The sequence below is a fragment of the Anabrus simplex genome, chromosome 6, assembly GCF_040414725.1.
Source record: "Anabrus simplex isolate iqAnaSimp1 chromosome 6, ASM4041472v1, whole genome shotgun sequence".
Taxonomy (NCBI): domain Eukaryota; kingdom Metazoa; phylum Arthropoda; class Insecta; order Orthoptera; family Tettigoniidae; genus Anabrus; species Anabrus simplex.
The window spans coordinates 287,973,432-287,992,240 of record NC_090270.1 but is presented as its reverse complement, the minus strand read 5'-3'; the positions used below and the strand labels follow the sequence as shown (position 1 = coordinate 287,992,240).

The following is an 18,809-nucleotide window of genomic DNA, read 5'->3' as shown; positions in this document are numbered from 1 at the left end:
AAATTATTACTTTTTTCAAATTATTTTTTTAGTATTTATTTATTTATTGCACACTGCAAGACTTAGTGTTCCAATTAACATAGGCCCCCCATGGCACTTCAGCCCTTGAAGGGCCTTGGCCTACCAAGCGACCGCTGCTCAGCTCGATGGCCTGCAGATTACCAGGTGTCGTGTGGTCAGCACGACGAATACTCTCGGCTGTTATTCTTGGCTTTCTAGACCGGGGACGCTATCTTACCGTCAGATAGATCCTTAATTCCAATCACGTAAGCTGAGTGGACCTCGAACCAGCCCTCAGGTCCAGGTAAAAATCCCTGAGCTGGCCGGGAATCGAACCCGGAGCCCCCGGGTAAGAGGCAAGCACGCTACCCCTACACCACGGAGCCGGCACAATTAACATGGTGGTACTTATATCTAAACTATATTCTATAATTTTATCTAATATCCTAATATGTTAATATAAATATCAAAGTTTTTTCTAAAAACTAAAGAACCTTATATTAATACGGTGGAATAACACACGACAAAGTAAAATGACAAAATAAATGAAGCAATACACGTCAAAGCATAATACAGGGTGTTTACAAATGAATATCGGAGTTTTAACGCCTTATAATATTGAATACATTCAACTTACAGTTATAAATTAAATGTCAAATGAAAGAGAAACTCAAACAGTTTTATTACGAACTTTACAAATGTTCAATGTGACTACCATTTGTTACACGGCATACATCAAATCTATAGTCGAGTTCTTCCCAAAAGTTATTAAGTGTGTCTTCAGTAATCTCAGCAACAGCTGCTTCAATCCGGTTTCTTAATTCAGGAAGGTCAGCTGGTAGTGGAGGCACGTACACACAATCCTTGATAATCCCCACAGGAAAAAATCGCATGGCGTTAGGTCGGGAGAACGCGGAGGCCATGCCAAGCAAGTCCTGTCATTGGGGCCCTTGCGGCCTATCCAGCGCTCGGGTACAGTGACGTTCAACCAATTGCGTACGTCGTAATGCCAGTGAGGTGGCGCACCATCTTGATGGAAAATGTTCTCTGGCTCATTTTCTTCCAACTGAGGGAAGAGCCATTGCTCTAGTGTATCGAGGTAAGAAGTACCAGTTACAGTACGTTCACCATAAAAGAAAGGCCCATAAACCTTTCGCCGGGATACGGCACAAAAAACATTCAGTTTAGGGGAATCTCGTTGCATTTGTAGTACCAACTCGTGAGGATTTTCTGAGCCCCAGATGCGCACATTATGAGTGTTTACATGTCCACTAAGGTGAAAGACCGATTCATCAACTCATAATCATGTAACAACATGTCGTTTGCGAAGTTGGCACGTAATCTGTAGTCTGCCGGCTTTAGAGCCTGTAATAACTGTAAACGGTAAGGACGTAGCTGTAAGCGTTTTCTTACAACTTTCCAAACGGTCGACGCAGGAAGTTGTAATTCACGACTAGCCTTCCGGACTGATTTCTTTGGGCTACGAGTGAATGACTCTCTCACTCGCTCAACAGTCTCTTCACTTAATCTTGGTCGTCCCTTGCTCTTCCCTTTACAAAGGCAACCGGTGTCTTCAAACGTATGATACCATCTGCGAATGTTATTATCACTTGGAGGATCACAACCGAACTTAATGCGGAACGCGCGTTGCACAGTAACTACAGATTCTGTCTTTGCAAACTGCAAAACACAAAAAGCTTTCTGTTTACTAGTCGCCATCTTTGCTACTACCGCTGTCTAGCGGATTGCGACGAAACCATTGCACATACATGCGCACTGGCGCCAACAAACAAAACTGTTTGAGTTGCTCTTTCATTTGACATATAATGCATAACTGTAAGTTTAACGTATTCAATATTATAAGGCGTTAAAACTCCGATATTCATTTGTAAACACCCTGTATTATAGAACTTCGCCTTACAATTTCCCCTATTTTTAGGACTTCATACAATTGCGCGATGAAGTTCAGTTACAAACTCGCGCATTGGCAGACTTGAAGTCAACGCCATTATTTTTCTGAATGGCACTGTTGAAGATACTATAGAGCCTGTTCACCGACCAGTTATCATGGGCACACGTCCTGGTTTTTTCATTTAAATATGTTACGTTATTTTTGGAATTGAAGCGAGGTGCACGGAAATTTAAGAGAGACAGTAATTCTGGATTATCAATAGCATAGTTTACAATTTTAAAAATAAATTTTACTGCATCCTTACGTCTGCGAATTTCTGAACTCTCCACTCCGAAATTTAAAAGGATATCACTACAGGGTACCATACGGGGGTAGCAGCCAGTTTTTCATATTGTAGGCACTTTAAAAATATGCTTTACAATATTTAAATCTGATAGACATATGGTTGACACCTAGGGTTTCAAACAACGCTGGTATATTTTAATTTTGGTCCTACTATGGTATTGAAGACATGAATGCAAGTTCGTGTGTTTTTGAAGGGTTTTATATTCCTGATAATGAATCCTAGGGTCTTATCTGATTCTCCTACCACTTTCAGTATATGCGAATTGAAAGTAAGCTCGTGGTCGAGTAAAATCCCGAGGTCTATCGTCCCGCAAACCGATCGTAAATCACTGTCACCTAGCTTATGGTCAACCCTCTAACGCTCATATACTCGTTTCACGTTGTTTTCGACCACCCTGTTGACCGGGGCCGCTATCTCACCGTCACATAGTTTCGCAGTTGTTCTCACGCTGGCTGAATGGATCCAGGTACAAATGCTTGACCTGGCCGTGAACAGAATCAGAGGCCTCTAAGTAAAAAGCAGGCTTCCTATTCCTAGACCGGTACCCTATGATATAACAGACGACAAGTAGCTTAGTGGTTCAAATAGACTCATACGAATACACTATACCAGGTGCCACCCTCCCCTACAGTTTGCGGACAAAGATCCTGCCAACATTTTCACCTAAACAGAAGCGCAATTCGTCCGAAAATACAGTTTTGCATCATTTGTTACGTCACTCACGTCATCTGTTACACTACCGCGGAGTATCATTGGTAGCCTGGAGCCCACGCAAGTACAGACGTGCACATTAATGGTGTCCCGACATAAACAGTCAACACTGCCCCACTCCAGTACTGAAAAGAAGAGGAGACAGTGAAGGGGTAGTGTTGAAGGCCAATCCAGTACAAAACATAGGGGAAGGGAGTGAAGGGGTAGTGTCGAAGGCACAATGACTCACCTTCTCGCTTAACGCATTGCTGCATGGACTGCAAGCAGACAGCCCGCTACAAGACTTCGTTGTGATCGAAATGGGCACAATGGCGGATGTATTGAAGTACAGCATTAGGTTACCTACTCGTCCGGCCCCGCTGTGTACGGGGCAACGCGTCCGGCCGCCCCGGGTTCGATTCCCGGCCGGGTCAGAGCATTTTAAAATGTAAATGATTATATCCCTGGCCTGGGGACCGCGTATTTGTGTTGTCCTTAACGTTTCTCACATTCAACACTCAACACTTCCGCAATTCCAATTACATGCAGGTTTATATATTGTGCAAGCAGGAGCAAAATAACTCTATAGTTCGACGCCCCGAACAAATAGAATTTTAACATAAAAAATTAAAAAGTAACCTACTCTGTTAATTACAGTATTAAGAGGTAAAGGATGTTTTTAACCAAAAAGTATTTTATACTAGTTAGGAATATTTTGTAGCTGCGTTATGTCGGGTCTACCAATCCTTCTTCACCTCGTTCTTGCCATGTTTATATCCATCTCCAGACTGTCTTAAGACTGCATGGTATTGCTTGTGCTGTTGCTTGGAACCATGTGAGCCTCCCATATGCCAATAATACGGCCTCAATTCACCTGTGATAGGATAGAAGCCATCTTATTACAATGTTACAGTATAACGCCGGAATACACACGCTGTGTATTCAGCACTACCTGTTCACTCCCTTCCCCTCCTTTTCAGTACTGGAGTGGCCTTCAACACTCCCTTTACTCTCTCCCCTCCTTTTCAGTACTGGAGTGGGGCAGTGCTGATTGTTTATGTCGGGACACCATTAATGTGCGTGCGTGTACCGTAGTCCAAAAAACAACACACGGCAGTAAATTAATATGGAGTAGTTTGCCACCATCTTGATCTACGACAAACAAGATTGTTAAGAAAGGTTTCAGAACTCTTCATATGGTTATGACGGTATCCAGGCTTTGTAGTAAGGATGTAAAGTAGAGGACGTATAAGTCTCTGGTAAGACCCTAATCAGAGTACGGTTCCAGTGCATCGCACCCTCACCAGGACTACTTAATACTAGAAGTGGAAAAGATCAAAAGGAAAGCAGTACGATTTGTTCTGAATGATTTTCGACAAAGAAGTAGCGTTACGAAAATGTTGCAAAGTTTGGAATGAGAAGACTTGGGAGTAAAGAGACGAGATGCACGAGTAAGTGGTATGTTCCGAGATGCCAGTTGAAAGATGGCGTGGAATGAAATTACTGTAGTCGTAATATTAAAAGGAGCGTTCTGACAGCTAGCCCAGAGAGGGTCGGTTTACTGCCTGCCTGTCTGAATAGAAGTGAGTAGGGGTATGATTGCTATGGAAACGTGGACGGATCCAGTGCGGTCACTATGGAGACGAGCCTACATTCAACTGGGAGCTGCTTGGAGTTACCGGACCTTTCACTTCTCAGCAACGACACTACAATATCACTCCCTCCCGCGCTAGCTGTCAGAACGCTTCTGTTAATGTTAGGACTAAGCTTGAGCGGAACTTTTAAAAGTAGGAAGTATCATATTATGAAGATAGAGTGCGAATTCAAGAGGATACATTGGGGCAAATATTAATTTATAGAAATGTTCGATACATCTTCAAGTTCTTTGAAAACATTTAAGAAATGACTAGAAAGCATTTTTTTTTTTTTTTTTTTTTTACATTTTGCTATACGTCGCAGCGACACAGATGGTCTTATTGCGACGATGGGATAGGAGAGGCCTAGAAGTGGAAAGGAAGCAGGTGGGGCCCTAGCATGTGCCTGGTGTGAACATGGGAAACCACGGAAAAGCATCACCAGAGCTGCCGACAGTGGGGTTCGAACCCACTATCTCCCGGATGCAAGCTCACAGCTGCGCACCCTTAACCGCACGGCCAACTCGCTCGGTAGCGGAACATTTGATAGGGATTCTCCCATCTGGGTGACAGCCCTGAATGCAGATCATTGATTGATTGATTGATCGATTGATTTATTGACTGATACGTCTACTTGGATATTGACATAGACTTTGTCACGGTTTTGAGTTCGGACCTCATCTTGTTACCTACTCAAGTTAACTGTCTTCATATTTCTGGAGGTAGTGTAATCCTTTTCAGATGCAGCTCCAGTGAAGGTCACCTGCAGGTAACTTTTTAACCACATACCAGCCCTCCAGTCAGTCTTAAATTCCTGACAGCACCTCAGACACTACGTTGCACCGACAAAGATAGGTCTTATTGCGATGTTGGGTTAGGAAAGGCCCAGGAGTGGGAATGAAGCAGGCGTGGCCTTAATTCTAACACAGCCCCAGCATTTGCCTGGTGTGAACATGGGAAATCACGGAAAAACATCCTCAGAGCTGCCAACAGTGGGGTGTGGACAGCTGTCAGAACGCTTGTGTTAATATTAGGAATATAGACAAATTAGCTTTTAAAAGTGGGAATGATCAAGATATGAAGATGTAGTTCAATTCAAGAGGATACATCTGTTTAATCATTGGTTATGTTCATTACATTTTATTTTTAAAGTTTACGTCGTTGAATTTCCTGTTTACAGTGCAAGTGAGAAATACTCAATATAGCTGAATCATCTAGTAAATAAATAAATAAATAAATAAATAAATAAATAAATAAATAAATACGTAAATAAATGTGTCCGCCTCTGTGGTGTAGTGGTTAGTGTGATTAGCTACCACCCCCGTAGGCTCGGGTTGGATTCCCGGCTCTGCCACGAAATTTGAAAAGTGGCAAGAGGGCTGGAACTGGGTCCACTCAGCCTCGGGTGGTGAAAAGAGTAGAGGAGGGTTCAATTCTCACCTCAGCCATCCTGGAAATGGTTTTCCGTGGTTTCCCACTTCTCCTCCAGGCAAATACCGGGATGGTACCTAACTTAAGGCCACGGCCGCTTCCTTCCCTCTTCCTTGTCTATCCCCTCCAATCTTCCCATCCCCTCACAAGACCCCTGTTCAGCTTAGCAGGTGAGGCCGCCTGGGCTAGGTACTGGTCATTCTCCCCAGTTGTATCCCCCGACCCAACGTCTGAAGCTCCAGGACACTGCCCTTGAGGCGGTAGAAGTGGGATCCCTTGCTGAGTCCGAGGGGAAAAACCGACCCTGAAGGGTAAACGTATTAAGAAAGAAAGAAAGAAAGAAAGAAAGAAAGAAAGAAAGAAAGAAAGAAGAAAGAAAGAAACGAATGAATGTACACCAACTGCTGACATGGTGAAATATACCACTATGTGCCACTGCTGTACTGATACCGATCGTTGATGGTGCTATCGGATCATCCCTCTTCAGATGACGACCAGATTCTTCTCTTCGTGTGTCCCGTCCTTCTTCGTTCTGTACCATTCCCTACAGTGCCGTTGTCCAAAAGGTCACTGGTGGCTTTTGCTCTCATTTGCCCACGAGGCTGTGCCCATAGCTCTTCGTGTCTCGAGTTCAGAGGTCAGCGCTCTAGCCACGTCACTGAGTGGAGGTTGACACTGCTTGAATAATGGCATAAACATACGTTTTATTGTTGCTGTAATAAAAATCTTTTCTTCTGCCACTTTTACACACCTATGGTGTCGCGGGTACGAAACGTGTCGTGCATGTGAATTTGCCTCTGTTTTACAAACGGATGCCCCTCCTGACGAATATCCTATATGGAGGGTAATAATTACTACTGCATGTTTCCATAGTGGTTGGTAGTGTAATGTGTTGTTTGAACATAAAGAGAAGAATGTGGTACAAACACAAATACCTATTCCCCGAGCCAGAATAATAATAATAATAATAATAATAATAATAATAATAATAATAATAATAATAATAATAATAATAATAATAATAATAATAATAATAATAATAATAATGTAATGATACCTTCCCTCCCTATATCCCTTCATTCGCTCACTGATTTCCATTTTGATTTTTCTATGTCCATCCCGTCCACCTTCTTTTGGTTTCTGCGTTAATTTACGTTTGTTTTGTTCTCTCTGGAATGGTTTCTTTGGTAATAATAACGCCAATTTCTTGAAGACCACCGTTTATTTTTACTAACGAACTGTTGTAGTTTTTTTTTTTTTTTTTTTTGCCGGGATGAATGGCTCAGATGGTTGAGGCGCTGGTCTCCTGACCCCAATGTGGCAGGTTCCTTCCTGACCCAGTCCGGTGGTATTTGAAGATGCTCAAATACGTCAGCCTCGTAGATTTACTGGCACGTAAAAGAACTCCTGCGGGACTAAATTCCAGCAACTCGGTGTCTCCGAAAACCGTATAGCCGTTCGTATTATTATTATTGTTATTATTATCATTATCATTATTATAATTATTATTATAATATTGACGGGCTCAGTATCTCAGGCAGTTGAGCGTTAGCCTTCTGACCCCAACTTGGCAAGTTCGATCCTGGTTCAGTCCGGTGGCATTTGAAGGTGATAAAGTACATCAGCCTCGTGTCGCTAGATTTACTGGCTCGTAAATAAAACTCTTGTCGGACAAAGTCCCGGCAACTCGGTGTCTTCGAAAACAGTAAAATTACTTAACGGAACTTAAAATTATTATTATTATTATTATTATTATTATTATTATTATTATTATTATTATTATTATTATTATTTCTATGAAGCCTCCATAAACACGTATACATTTACCATCGCGCTAACACATCGAAGGATAACGGTGGCTACGATATGGGAAAGGACTTGCATGGGGAAGGTAGGAGCCTTGGTTTTAAGGTACAGTCAATCAGTCAATTAGTCACTACTGATCTGCATTTAGGGCAGTCGCCCAAGTGGCAGATACCCTATCTGTTGTTTTCCTATCCTTTTCTTAAATGATTTCATAGAATTTGGAAATTAATTGAACATCTCCCTTGGTAAGTTATTCCAATCCCTAACTCCCCTTCCTATAAACGAATATTGTCATAATTTGTCCTCTTGAATTCCAACTTTATCTCCATATTGCGATCTTTCCTACTTTTAAAGACACCACTCAAACTTGCTCGTCTACTAATGTCGTTCCACGCCATCTCTCCACTGACAGCTTGAAACATACCGCTTAGTTGAGCAGCTCGTCTCCCTTCTCCCAAGTCTTCCCAGCGCAAACTTTGCAACATTTTTGTAACACTACTCTTTTGTCGGAAATCACCCAGAATAAATCGAGTTGCTTTTCTTTGGATTGTTTCCAGTTGTTGAATCGAGTAATCTTGGTGAGGGTCCCATACACTGGAACCATAATAATAATAATGCTATTTGCTTTACGTCCCACTAAGTACTTTTTCGGTCTTAGGAGACACCGAGGTGCCGGAATTTAGTGCCGCAGGAGTTCTTTTACGTGCCAGTAAATCTACCGACACGAGACTGACGTATTCGAGCACCTTCAAATTCCACCGGACTGAGCCAGGATCGAACCTGCCAAGTTGGGGTCAGAAGGCCAGCACCTCAACCGTCTGAGCCACTCAGCCCGGCTCACTGGAACCATACTCTAGTTGGGGTCTTACCATAATCTTATATGCCCTCTCCTTTACATCCTTACCACAACCGCTAAACACCCTCACAACCATGTGCAGAGGTCTGTACCCTTTATTTACAATCCCATTTATGTGATTACCCCAATGAAGAATTTTCCTTATATTAACACCCAGGTGCATACAATGATTCCCATATGGAACTTTCACCCGATCAATGAAGTAATTAAAATTGAGTGTACTTTTTTGAAACTCTCAACCTGACTTTTAACCCCATTTATCATCATACCATTCGTACTTTCCACCTCGCAACATTATCGACGTCATTTTGCAGTTGCTCACAATCTTGCAACTTATTTATTACTCTATATAGAATAACATCATCCGCAAAAAAGCCTTATCTCTGATTCCACTCCTTTATTCATATCATTAATAATTTCGTGTGGCTATTTCTAGCCGAATGCAGCCCTTGTAAGGCAGACCCTCCGATGAGGGTGGGCGGCATCTGCCATTTGTAGGTAACTGCGTGTTACTATAAAACTCGTGTCCTCATACCGAGGTGGTGCAGCTCTTTTCAGGCACACCCCCGTTGGAGGTGAGTTGCATGTAGCATTTCAACCACTTACCAGCCCTCCTGCCATTCTTAAATCTCCGGCAGTACCGGGAATCGAACCCGGGCCCCCGAGGACGGCAGCTAATAACACTAACCGTTACGCTACGGAGGCGGACTTATCATTTATATATAAGAAAACATGAAGTTCCAATAATACTGCTTTGAGGAATTCCCCCTCTTAATTATTACAGGATCAGATAAAGCTTCACCTACTCTAATTCTCTGAGATCTATTTTCTAGAAATATAGCTTTCCCACTACCATTTGACTATTAAGTGACCTTCCTACTGACTCGTGCGGCCTGTTGTGTAGAATGATGAACAGTAATACGTCCGAGAAGTTGCATCGTCTAATTGGTCTAGACTTATACTAGACTGCAATGTTAATTATTTATTCATTATTACCCAATGAACATCCCCTGTAAAGTAAGCGTCATAGCATAACTTACGTAAGCTCTCTTGATTGTAGTGAGCAGTAGGAGAGTAAAAGCAAGGTGAGCAAAGTTACTGAAGGAATGGAAGGTAAAAGCCTCCACTACACGCAATCTCAGCACTAACAAGGGAACGTTCCAAAAAGAAATGCAGCTTGCAGTGCAAATTGTAACCTATTGCATTCGGAAGAAGTTAAAGATATGCACATTTTGAAAATGTCCATGCTGACATGTTTAAGAAATACTGAGTAGAGACGCTAAGTTCGTCGACTGGCCATCTAGTGTCGCTGTGGTGCACTGTAGCGGAGATTTTGCACCACAAGATGTTGCCGTGACAGTTCTTCGCTAGTCCCAGCAAGAGGCAGTTTCATGAATACAGTATAGGCAGAACTACGGTCTCTGTTATGAAGGATAGTTGAATGTCAGCGGCGAAACTTGATAATGTCATAGTTTGAGTAACGGGTCAATTTCAATTTCTGAAAACAATTAGGCAAATCCGTTAGCGAATCGTTTGGGATGATCAAGTTGAAATCGCCCGGATCACCACGATGGGAAAAAGATACTAAAAGGCATTTTGAAAGACTATATGTACCTTGAACTGCCAGCGCCAGTCCACGAACATATTGACTGTAGTACGTACATAGGTGTACACCACGTTGCCTGCAATGTAGGCGCCAGTCCACGAAGGTATGAGTGTACACGGTATTGTCTACACTGCAGGCACAATCCACTTACTTATTGACTGTAGTAGCATTAGATTGTAAGCAATTTTACAAGAAATAATAGCTTATTTCCAACACGCAGTGCATTGTCCGTAATGACCACGTCTACGTATCGTTCTATCCACACAGCTTATGGGATTGTTTCATGAATGGGTTGTGTTGTGCTGCCAACAATGGTGTTTGAGCCCACTATCTCCCGAATGCAAGCTGACAGGTACGTGATAACTGCATCGTTGCTTTCATCACTTTATGGCTGCGTGAGACAATGCCTTCTTCCAGTATGGAACTGGAGTCAAACAAAGAAAAGAGTTCATTAAGTAATTATCAAAATAATATTCTTTCTTTCTGTAAAAAAACAACAACTCCTCTCCGTCTTCCATGGATGAAGATGATAAAAAGTTGCTTTCACTTTCCATAATGTAAAATTAGAAACCTAACTTATATAACAAAATGCATCGCAAGGAAGAAACTAGCTGACGTCGGGAGGGAGATTTTGTTTTTCTGGCACGTGCCACTGAAACGTACGAGTAAACACATGCTTTAAGCCGTGGACTTTGGTAATTGCGTCGGATGCCAAGAGTTATTTGGAAAGCTTGACTGTAGTACACGGACGAATACATGAATAGAATTTTGACTGTTGAAAAGGATTTAATATCACATTAATATAGTCTGATAAAGTCAACAGTATTTGGACCCAAATGAGGAATATTTTAAGACACTCGGCGTTTTTTATTACTTCCCACATTTCACATGGAATACAGTGATAAAACCTGGTCCAAACAGAAGGTACACGTACAGTGAACACGAACGAATACCCCTAATCCAACACGTATTGAACAGTTGTCACCGGTGATGATTTCTCCCTTCACCCGCAGTTTTTTGGATGTAAGACTTGAAGTGGTCCAGACATCTCTCGAGTACTCTTTGGAGGCAATAAATTGTTCAAAGTATTAGAGGTATTGAAATGTGCTCACTTGACAAATATATAGTATCTTTCAAAAAGGAATGAGCACATGTTGCACTTTGCTCATACTTAAGACTTCATTTTTTAATTATCAAAATGCAATGTGGGGTAGTGTTTAGTGTGATTACCTGCCACCCCCGGAGGCCCGATGACTTCATGAGTAAATGGAAGTGACTAAGAGCTGTTAATAAAGTTGAGAGCTTTAACGACCACTCCGTATTTTGAAGGCTGTGCTTCATAACAATATGAGTGATAATTTTAATTTATCAGATGGCTTCAACGCAAGATAATTTCATATTTTAATCCCGTAATTGATCCTCATTTCATACCTCCGTGAAAAGAGACGAGAAAGCATTGATGTAATTATGATTTCCTAACTACAATGTGCCCATGCCAGCTTAACATTAACTTTGTCATACCTACATTTTGTTAGTACAGGACAGTGGCGTGATTATAGAGTGGTACCGCGGCGCAGTGGCGTATGCTGGTATCAAGACATGGGCTACCACTAGACTTAGGTTACCCTTTTTTCGATAGTTGGTATAGGGAACGTCAAGCCTTAAATGTTTTGTTTGAGCTGTAGCTATTAGCCAACTGAGAAGCCTACTGTGTTGTCAAGGCTGCTTCACAAGCTACTGCCCTGGCCTCTGCCACTGCCAATACTCAACACCTGATATATCGTGCTGGTAGCCTAAGGTTTAGCAAATTGCTTTGAGGCTGAATGGATAGAATGCTTGCCTTTGGTCCGACGGCCCCGGATCAATTTTCAGAATCAACTCCTCATACTCTTAATTTCCCTGGCTTGGGGACTGGATGTTTATGACGTCCTCGCCATTCATTTATCCCTATTAGATCACCACCAAGCCTATAAAGATGCCATGCACTATTATTATTATTATTATTATCATAATCGTTAAATAAAATGTTGAATTTTACAGCGGTCGTACCCATCGTTCACTGGTTAATTATCTTCCTCGGAAGATCAGTGGTGGTGTCCGACCCATGATCACAGGTTCGATTCCAACCAACAAAACAGAACACTAAACCTGAAAGACTGCAATTCATGTTAGCAGATCTACCTATAAAAATAAAACAATATTACTCCTATAACAGCAGGCCTGCAGTGTCTTTCTACAAGACCGGGTGAGTTGGCCGTGCAGTTAGGAGCGCGCAGCTGTGAGCTCGCATCCGGGAGATAGTGGGTTCGAACCCTACTGTCGGCAGCCCTGAAGATGGTTTTCCGTGGTTTCCAATTTTGACACCAGGAAAATGCTGGGGCTGTACCTTAACTAAGGCCACGGCCGCTTCCTTCCCATTCCTAGGCCTTTCCTATCCCATCGTCGCCATAAGACCTATCTGTGTCGGTGCGACGTAAAGCAAATAGCTAGCACTTCCTACAAGGATGTAGAAGTAAACGGGAGTGAAATACCAGCACTCCGTTATCTATATAATTAAGTCAGAAGGATGAGGTGAGGAAGTATATACGATGAGTAACGCATGGTTGATAGTTAGCTGTGGCGATCTGATGGACCGAAGCCTAGCACACCTATCCTCCGCCGGTCCCCGCGCCTGTAGGCATACAGCAGCAACCCTCGTGAGGCGTGTCGCAGGAGTGGCTGCAATATCAGTCTCCGAAGCCTTGTTCTCAGAAATACGTGCGACGTCTTTTCTGCTTTCAAGTTTGCAAATGAAACAATGTGTCAGATGCTTACAATATAATGTGCTTTAGATTTCCATTGCTCGCATTTGAGATTTGGGCTTCACTGATAGCCTTGGTAGCCCTCAGTATACGCCACTGGTGGTTCGAATTCCGGTTAATGGAAGTAGAATTTATGAAATTAAAAACTGATTTTGCGGTGGTTTTGGTTCGGTGCAAAACTAGAAGTCCTGTGGCTGTGGTGGCGTCATTCACAGGCGCATAAAGCTACATGTTTTTTTAGCTTTCTCAATGCGGTATTGTGATCGTATAAAAATATAATATTAATGTTGGGCTCCAGGAAGTTAGACGTTTAGTTAATTATAATTACACCAGGCGAGTTGTCCGTGCGGCTAGGGACGAAAAGCTGTGAGCTTGTACCCGGGAGATAGTGGGTTCGAACTCCACTGTCGGCAGTCCTGAAGATGGTTTTCCGTGGTTTCCCCATTTTCACACCAGGCAAATGCTGGGGCTGTACCTTAATTAAGACCACGGACGCTTCCTTCCCATTCCTAAGCCTTTCCTCTCCCATCGTCGCCATAAGACCTATCTGTGTCGGTACGACGTAAAGCAAATAGCAATAAATAAAGTATACATATATACAGTATATCTTCATTATGTATTCTTATGCCTTTCGGCGTTCAGTCTGCAAGCCTTTGTGAATATTCCAAACGCCTCCATAGTCCTGTATTTGTAGCTAGTCCTGTGGCTTCGTTTAGTTCCCCACGGTCTATTTTTTAAATCACTAGAAGCCGTCGTCATTTCGATCTCCCTCTACTTCTCTTACCCTCCATGACCGAACCCATCATTCTCCTAGACAAGCTATCCTCCTCCATTCACCACCGAAGCCGATTTATGCGTACAGCTTTATCCATCGATTTCATCCCTAACTTAGCCTTTATCTTCTTATTCCGAGTTCCCTCCTGGAATTGTTCCTACCTGTTTGTACCAGCGATCATTATTGCTAATTTCATGCCTGCTACTTCTAACTTAGGAATAATATATCCTTAGTCCACCCAGCGTCTACGTCTTTACAGCAAAAATCGTCTGAAATTAGACCTGTGTAAAGAAAGTTCCATCCAAGAGCTGCTTTTTCTCTTACAGAGTATTGTAATTTTAAACATTTTCAGTCCATCGAAAACACTAAATATAACTCTTTAATACTATAACATATATGTAAAACATACAAACTTTAAACAAAGAATGGCATGTTTCGTTCTGCAAGAACATCGTCAGAGTATATCAAATCACTTTAAATCATCACTTCAGCACAGCCCTTCAATACATATAGTGTTGTACTATCGGGACCAAGGGTCTTCGGTTTCTTTACTATCTGTAAATACTCATTTTCGTAAATATCTGAAATTGACAAAATATGAAGTGTTTCTAATATATCCAATCCTGTACGTAGAAGGAAGGTACGTGTTGAAAATAAACTTCTTAAAATAAACGAAGCAGGGCACCCACCATCTCTTTACTATTATTCACCATAGCTCCATTGAACAACATAAGATTTGAAGATGTATTGGTGTTCTTTGTACATGTAATGAAGTTCCAAAAGGCTTTAAGGTTACTGCAGATACATTGATTCGCATTCTAGGTCATGTAATATACTGTGTAGGCCCTATATGCCTTACGGATTAAAGCTTTAATGACTCTTCTAATATCAATCAATCAATCAATCAATCAATCAATCAATCAATCAATCAATCAATCAATCAATCAATCAATCAATCAATCAATCAATCAATCAATCAATCAATCAATCAATCAATCAATCAATCAATCAATCAATCAATCAATCAATCAATCAATCAATCAATCAATCAATCAATCAATCAATCAATCAATCAATCAATCAATCAATCAATCAATCAATCAATCAATCAATCAATCAATCAATCAATCAATCAATCAATCAATCAATCAATCAATCAATCAATCAATCAATCAATCAATCAATCAATCAATCAATCAATCAATCAATCAATCAATCAATCAATCAATCAATCAATCAATCAATCAATCAATCAATCAATCAATCAATACTGATCTGCATTTAGGGCAGTCGCCCAGGTTGCAGATACCCTATCTGTTGTTTTCCTAGCCATTCCTTAAATGATTGCAAAGAAATTGGAAATTTATTGAACATGTCCCTTGGTAAGTTATTCAAATCTCTAACTTCCTTTCCTATAAGCGAATATTTCCTCCAACTTTTCCTCTCGAATTCCAGCTTTATCTTCATATCTTTCAACTAAGTTTTGTTGACTAGAACTCCCGATATTCTGTGAAATTTTGCCTTTAAGAATATAAGGCCATAACCAAGTTGTTTGTCGAAATGGGAGTGAATTAATTCGAAACTTCGGTTTAAACCCCTGATCTAAACGCAAATGAGCATGTCTGGGAAAGAGTGCCTATTGACAACCAGACCAGACCGCCCCAAAATTGCTGTAGGACTCTTCTCCACGTTTCAAGAGAAATGGAAGAAAATACCTGCGGATATCTACATAGTCGAAAGTCTTCCTAGATTATGATAGCAGCGAAGGGCGCACCTACGCATAGTGAGACCATAGCACAGGGCCTCTCAGGGTGCATGCACTGGTGAACTACGCGGTGCAAGGTGCAAAAGACGACTTTGCTGGGTTGGCCAGAGTGCAGATTCCCACTCCTCGACTTTGAGCAATAGCACTGTCTCTGTGTTTCCCTAAGCCTGTCTCGCTCGCTCCGCCTGTCTCACTTGCTGTGCAGTGTTCCAATATCCGAGCAGAGTTAAAGCAGAGATTAGCCGAATCACCCCGAGACAAAAGGATGGTTCGAACCGAGCCGAGTCGGACCGACGCACTGTGTACAGAACCTCTGCGCCTCGTTTTGGCACGCGAGAGATTTTGGGCGTTCGAGAGGCTCTGCCGTAGCAGCTCCAGCTAAGACAGCACCTATGAATGTCTGGTCATTAACGGCAATGTAGTGTATGTTCCAGCCAGGAATTTCTGGAATTAAGTCAAACGTAGTCATGCATATTTCAAGGACGTTTCTCAAAGTGTTTGTGTGGAGGCAGTGGTGGCTTGTGGTCTTTTCAAATGGAGGTGCAACATTTCCCTCTTTCATACTTACCGTATCTCTTTCATCTTACACAAATGTGAACAGAAACAGAATAGCAGACTTATCCTTCTATCACCTGTTGACACTCCCCACGTCTCCATCTAACCAGTTAGATCACATGGTGGTGAATGAAGGTCATCCTGCAGCCCTTTTTGCTGGCAAATTTACCTATTTATTGAGAAGAAGGAGTCGGGGACGTGGGCAAATAGGGAGCACAAACGTTCCGCAACCTAACACATCTTTCACTCAATTGTCCTGGTCTAGATAGTGCGAGAAATGTACCTGACTAACAGTCCGTGAGTAATTAGGGTCTCCAGGGAGTGTGTTTACACACAGGTGAAAGTACTTCGGTCTGTGTGGAGGTTTTTACAACAGCCACTGAAATGCGCAGAACCTGGTGCAATTCATAATCTCGTCTCCAAATGTCTTTTACGAGACTGCCTTACTCCCAGCTCCCCGCAAGCAGTTTTGATTACATAAACCAGAGCCTCTCAAACGCCCAAAATCTCACGCGTACAGATAGAGGCGCAAGAGCTCCGTGCACTGTGCATCGCTGCCGCTCGGCATGGCTCGGATCAACGCTTCGTCTCTGGGCTACTCGGCTAAGCTCGGCTCAACTCGCCTATACTCGGCTCAAGTCAGCCCGGATTTGGAGCGCTACGGCGCAAGTGGGGCAGAGGGAGACAGGCGGAGCGAGCGAGACAGGCTTTAGGAAAGAGAGAGAAAGCGCTATTGCTCCAAATCGAGGAGTGGGGGTCTGCACTCTGGTCAACCAAGCCAAGTCGTCTTTTGCTCCGTGCACAGTGCATGCACCACGCGCATGCACCCTGAGAGGCCCTGACATAAACTAACAGGATCGCTCGCATGATCCCAATAGTGCGATTCTCCCAGGAAATAACATGCTCATGAGAAGTGATAATAACAGTGGGGAGAGTACACGTAAATTGAAAACATAGTTTACTCGACTGGAAAGTTGTAGTTTCTTGAATGTTCTTGACTTTAGAATAAATATCATGCATTTTAGCCAGTTTTGATGTGCACGAATAGTGAGGAACCGCCACTGTATAGAGTGTCAAGTTGTTAGGAGATGCAAAATGCGCAATAATTGGTACTGAAAGACAGAGAATAGAAGTCTTTGAAATATAGTGTTACAGAAGAACTTTAAGGGTTAAACAGGTATTTTTGGTCTCAAATGAAGGAAGAGAATTATTGCCTACTTTCACTTCCTCTTAAACCAAGAATCGCTACCACTCTCAAACGAAGGAATAGCCAGGCCAGTGGCAGCGATAAGAACCCCGCGGGGCGCGGGGACCCATGGCTTGTTAGGGGCTCATGACTGCTTCTTACTTCAGTAGCTGAAGAGTGATTTTACATATTGATAAAGCTACAGCACACAAAACAGTATTATTTGTATTACAGAGGGTTATTCCAAGCTTAGGCCGTTGTAGTGCAGAGCTTCTTTCGTCAGTAGGAGTACGGTAGTTATTTCTGAAAGAATGTGTGTTTCCCAGTCTGTTTCAATAATAACCATCCCTTGCTGCCACTCACAACAATCAACAAGGCTTTTGAAGTAATTATACAGTTCTGGGATCCCAGTAGTCAACGAAGATGCGATAACAGAGACAGCCTCCTTATCTAAACTCTAAATACTGTAGTTTCGAGCCTGTTTATAACTCTCGGAAATCAGTAGACCTAAGATTGACGATTAAGTTTCAAATAGTAGTAAATTATTTGGTCCTAGGCACGAGATTATTTCTTAATATTGTGGCGGTCAGCGTGTTTTGGTTAGGATATATTTTGAGATACCGGAACTTATTCAGTTGGTTTTGAAGGGAGGTGTCGAAGGGTGGGTACGATCGCTGGAGGGGAGTCATTTTATGGTCATGACAAACTGATTACAGAAGGCTGCAACAGTTGCGTACAATTGATAGGGTTATCACAAAATAAGGCATCAATAACAAACAATGTATTAGGTTTTTGTTGTTTGTTTCATCATCAGTCCATAGACTGGTTTGATGCAGTTAACGGTGGAACTCTAGCGTGCGCTAACCTCGTCTATTTTCTCTTTGTTTTACGTCGCACCGCCACAGACAAATCGTAGGGCGATGACGGGATACGAAAGGACCAGGATGGGGAAGGAATCGACCATGGCCTTAATTGGAGCACAGCCCCATCATTTGTCCGTTGTGAAGATGGGAACACCAGAAAGCCATCTTCAGGGCCGCTGATAGTGGAGCTGGAACCCACCATCTCCTGAATACAAGCTCATAGCTACGTGACTCAAAATGCGCTTCCAAATTGTTCGGTATTACCTCTTTTCTGCCTGACTGTCACGTCATAGGCTTTCACTCACTGGAGAGTATACCGATCGTCTTCCTAGTGCACCCCTGTTTCTGTTTATGGGATCTTGTGTGGCTGCAGAGACCTGTTCTAGAACCACAAGTTCTTCCGCAAAGTTGGCAATTCCAAACTATCTAGCCCTGTGCTTGTATAGTTCGAGATGGATCGGCGTCAAAGAGGAAATTATGGTCAGGAATTACATTTTTATTCTCCGTGAAGAAATCTACGGAGCTCAAAACTTTACTCCGTTCCAGAATTGTGACAAACAGATAGCTTTTGACAGTCTTCATA

General features: G+C 42.3%; 1 protein-coding gene across 1 annotated transcript in view; it reads left to right on the top strand.

Moving 5' to 3' along the window:
• Positions 1-18,809, top strand: part of LOC136876471 (solute carrier family 2, facilitated glucose transporter member 1) — a 447,688-nt gene that overhangs the window by 29,810 nt on the left and 399,069 nt on the right. The gene's annotated exons all lie outside the window — the stretch shown is intronic.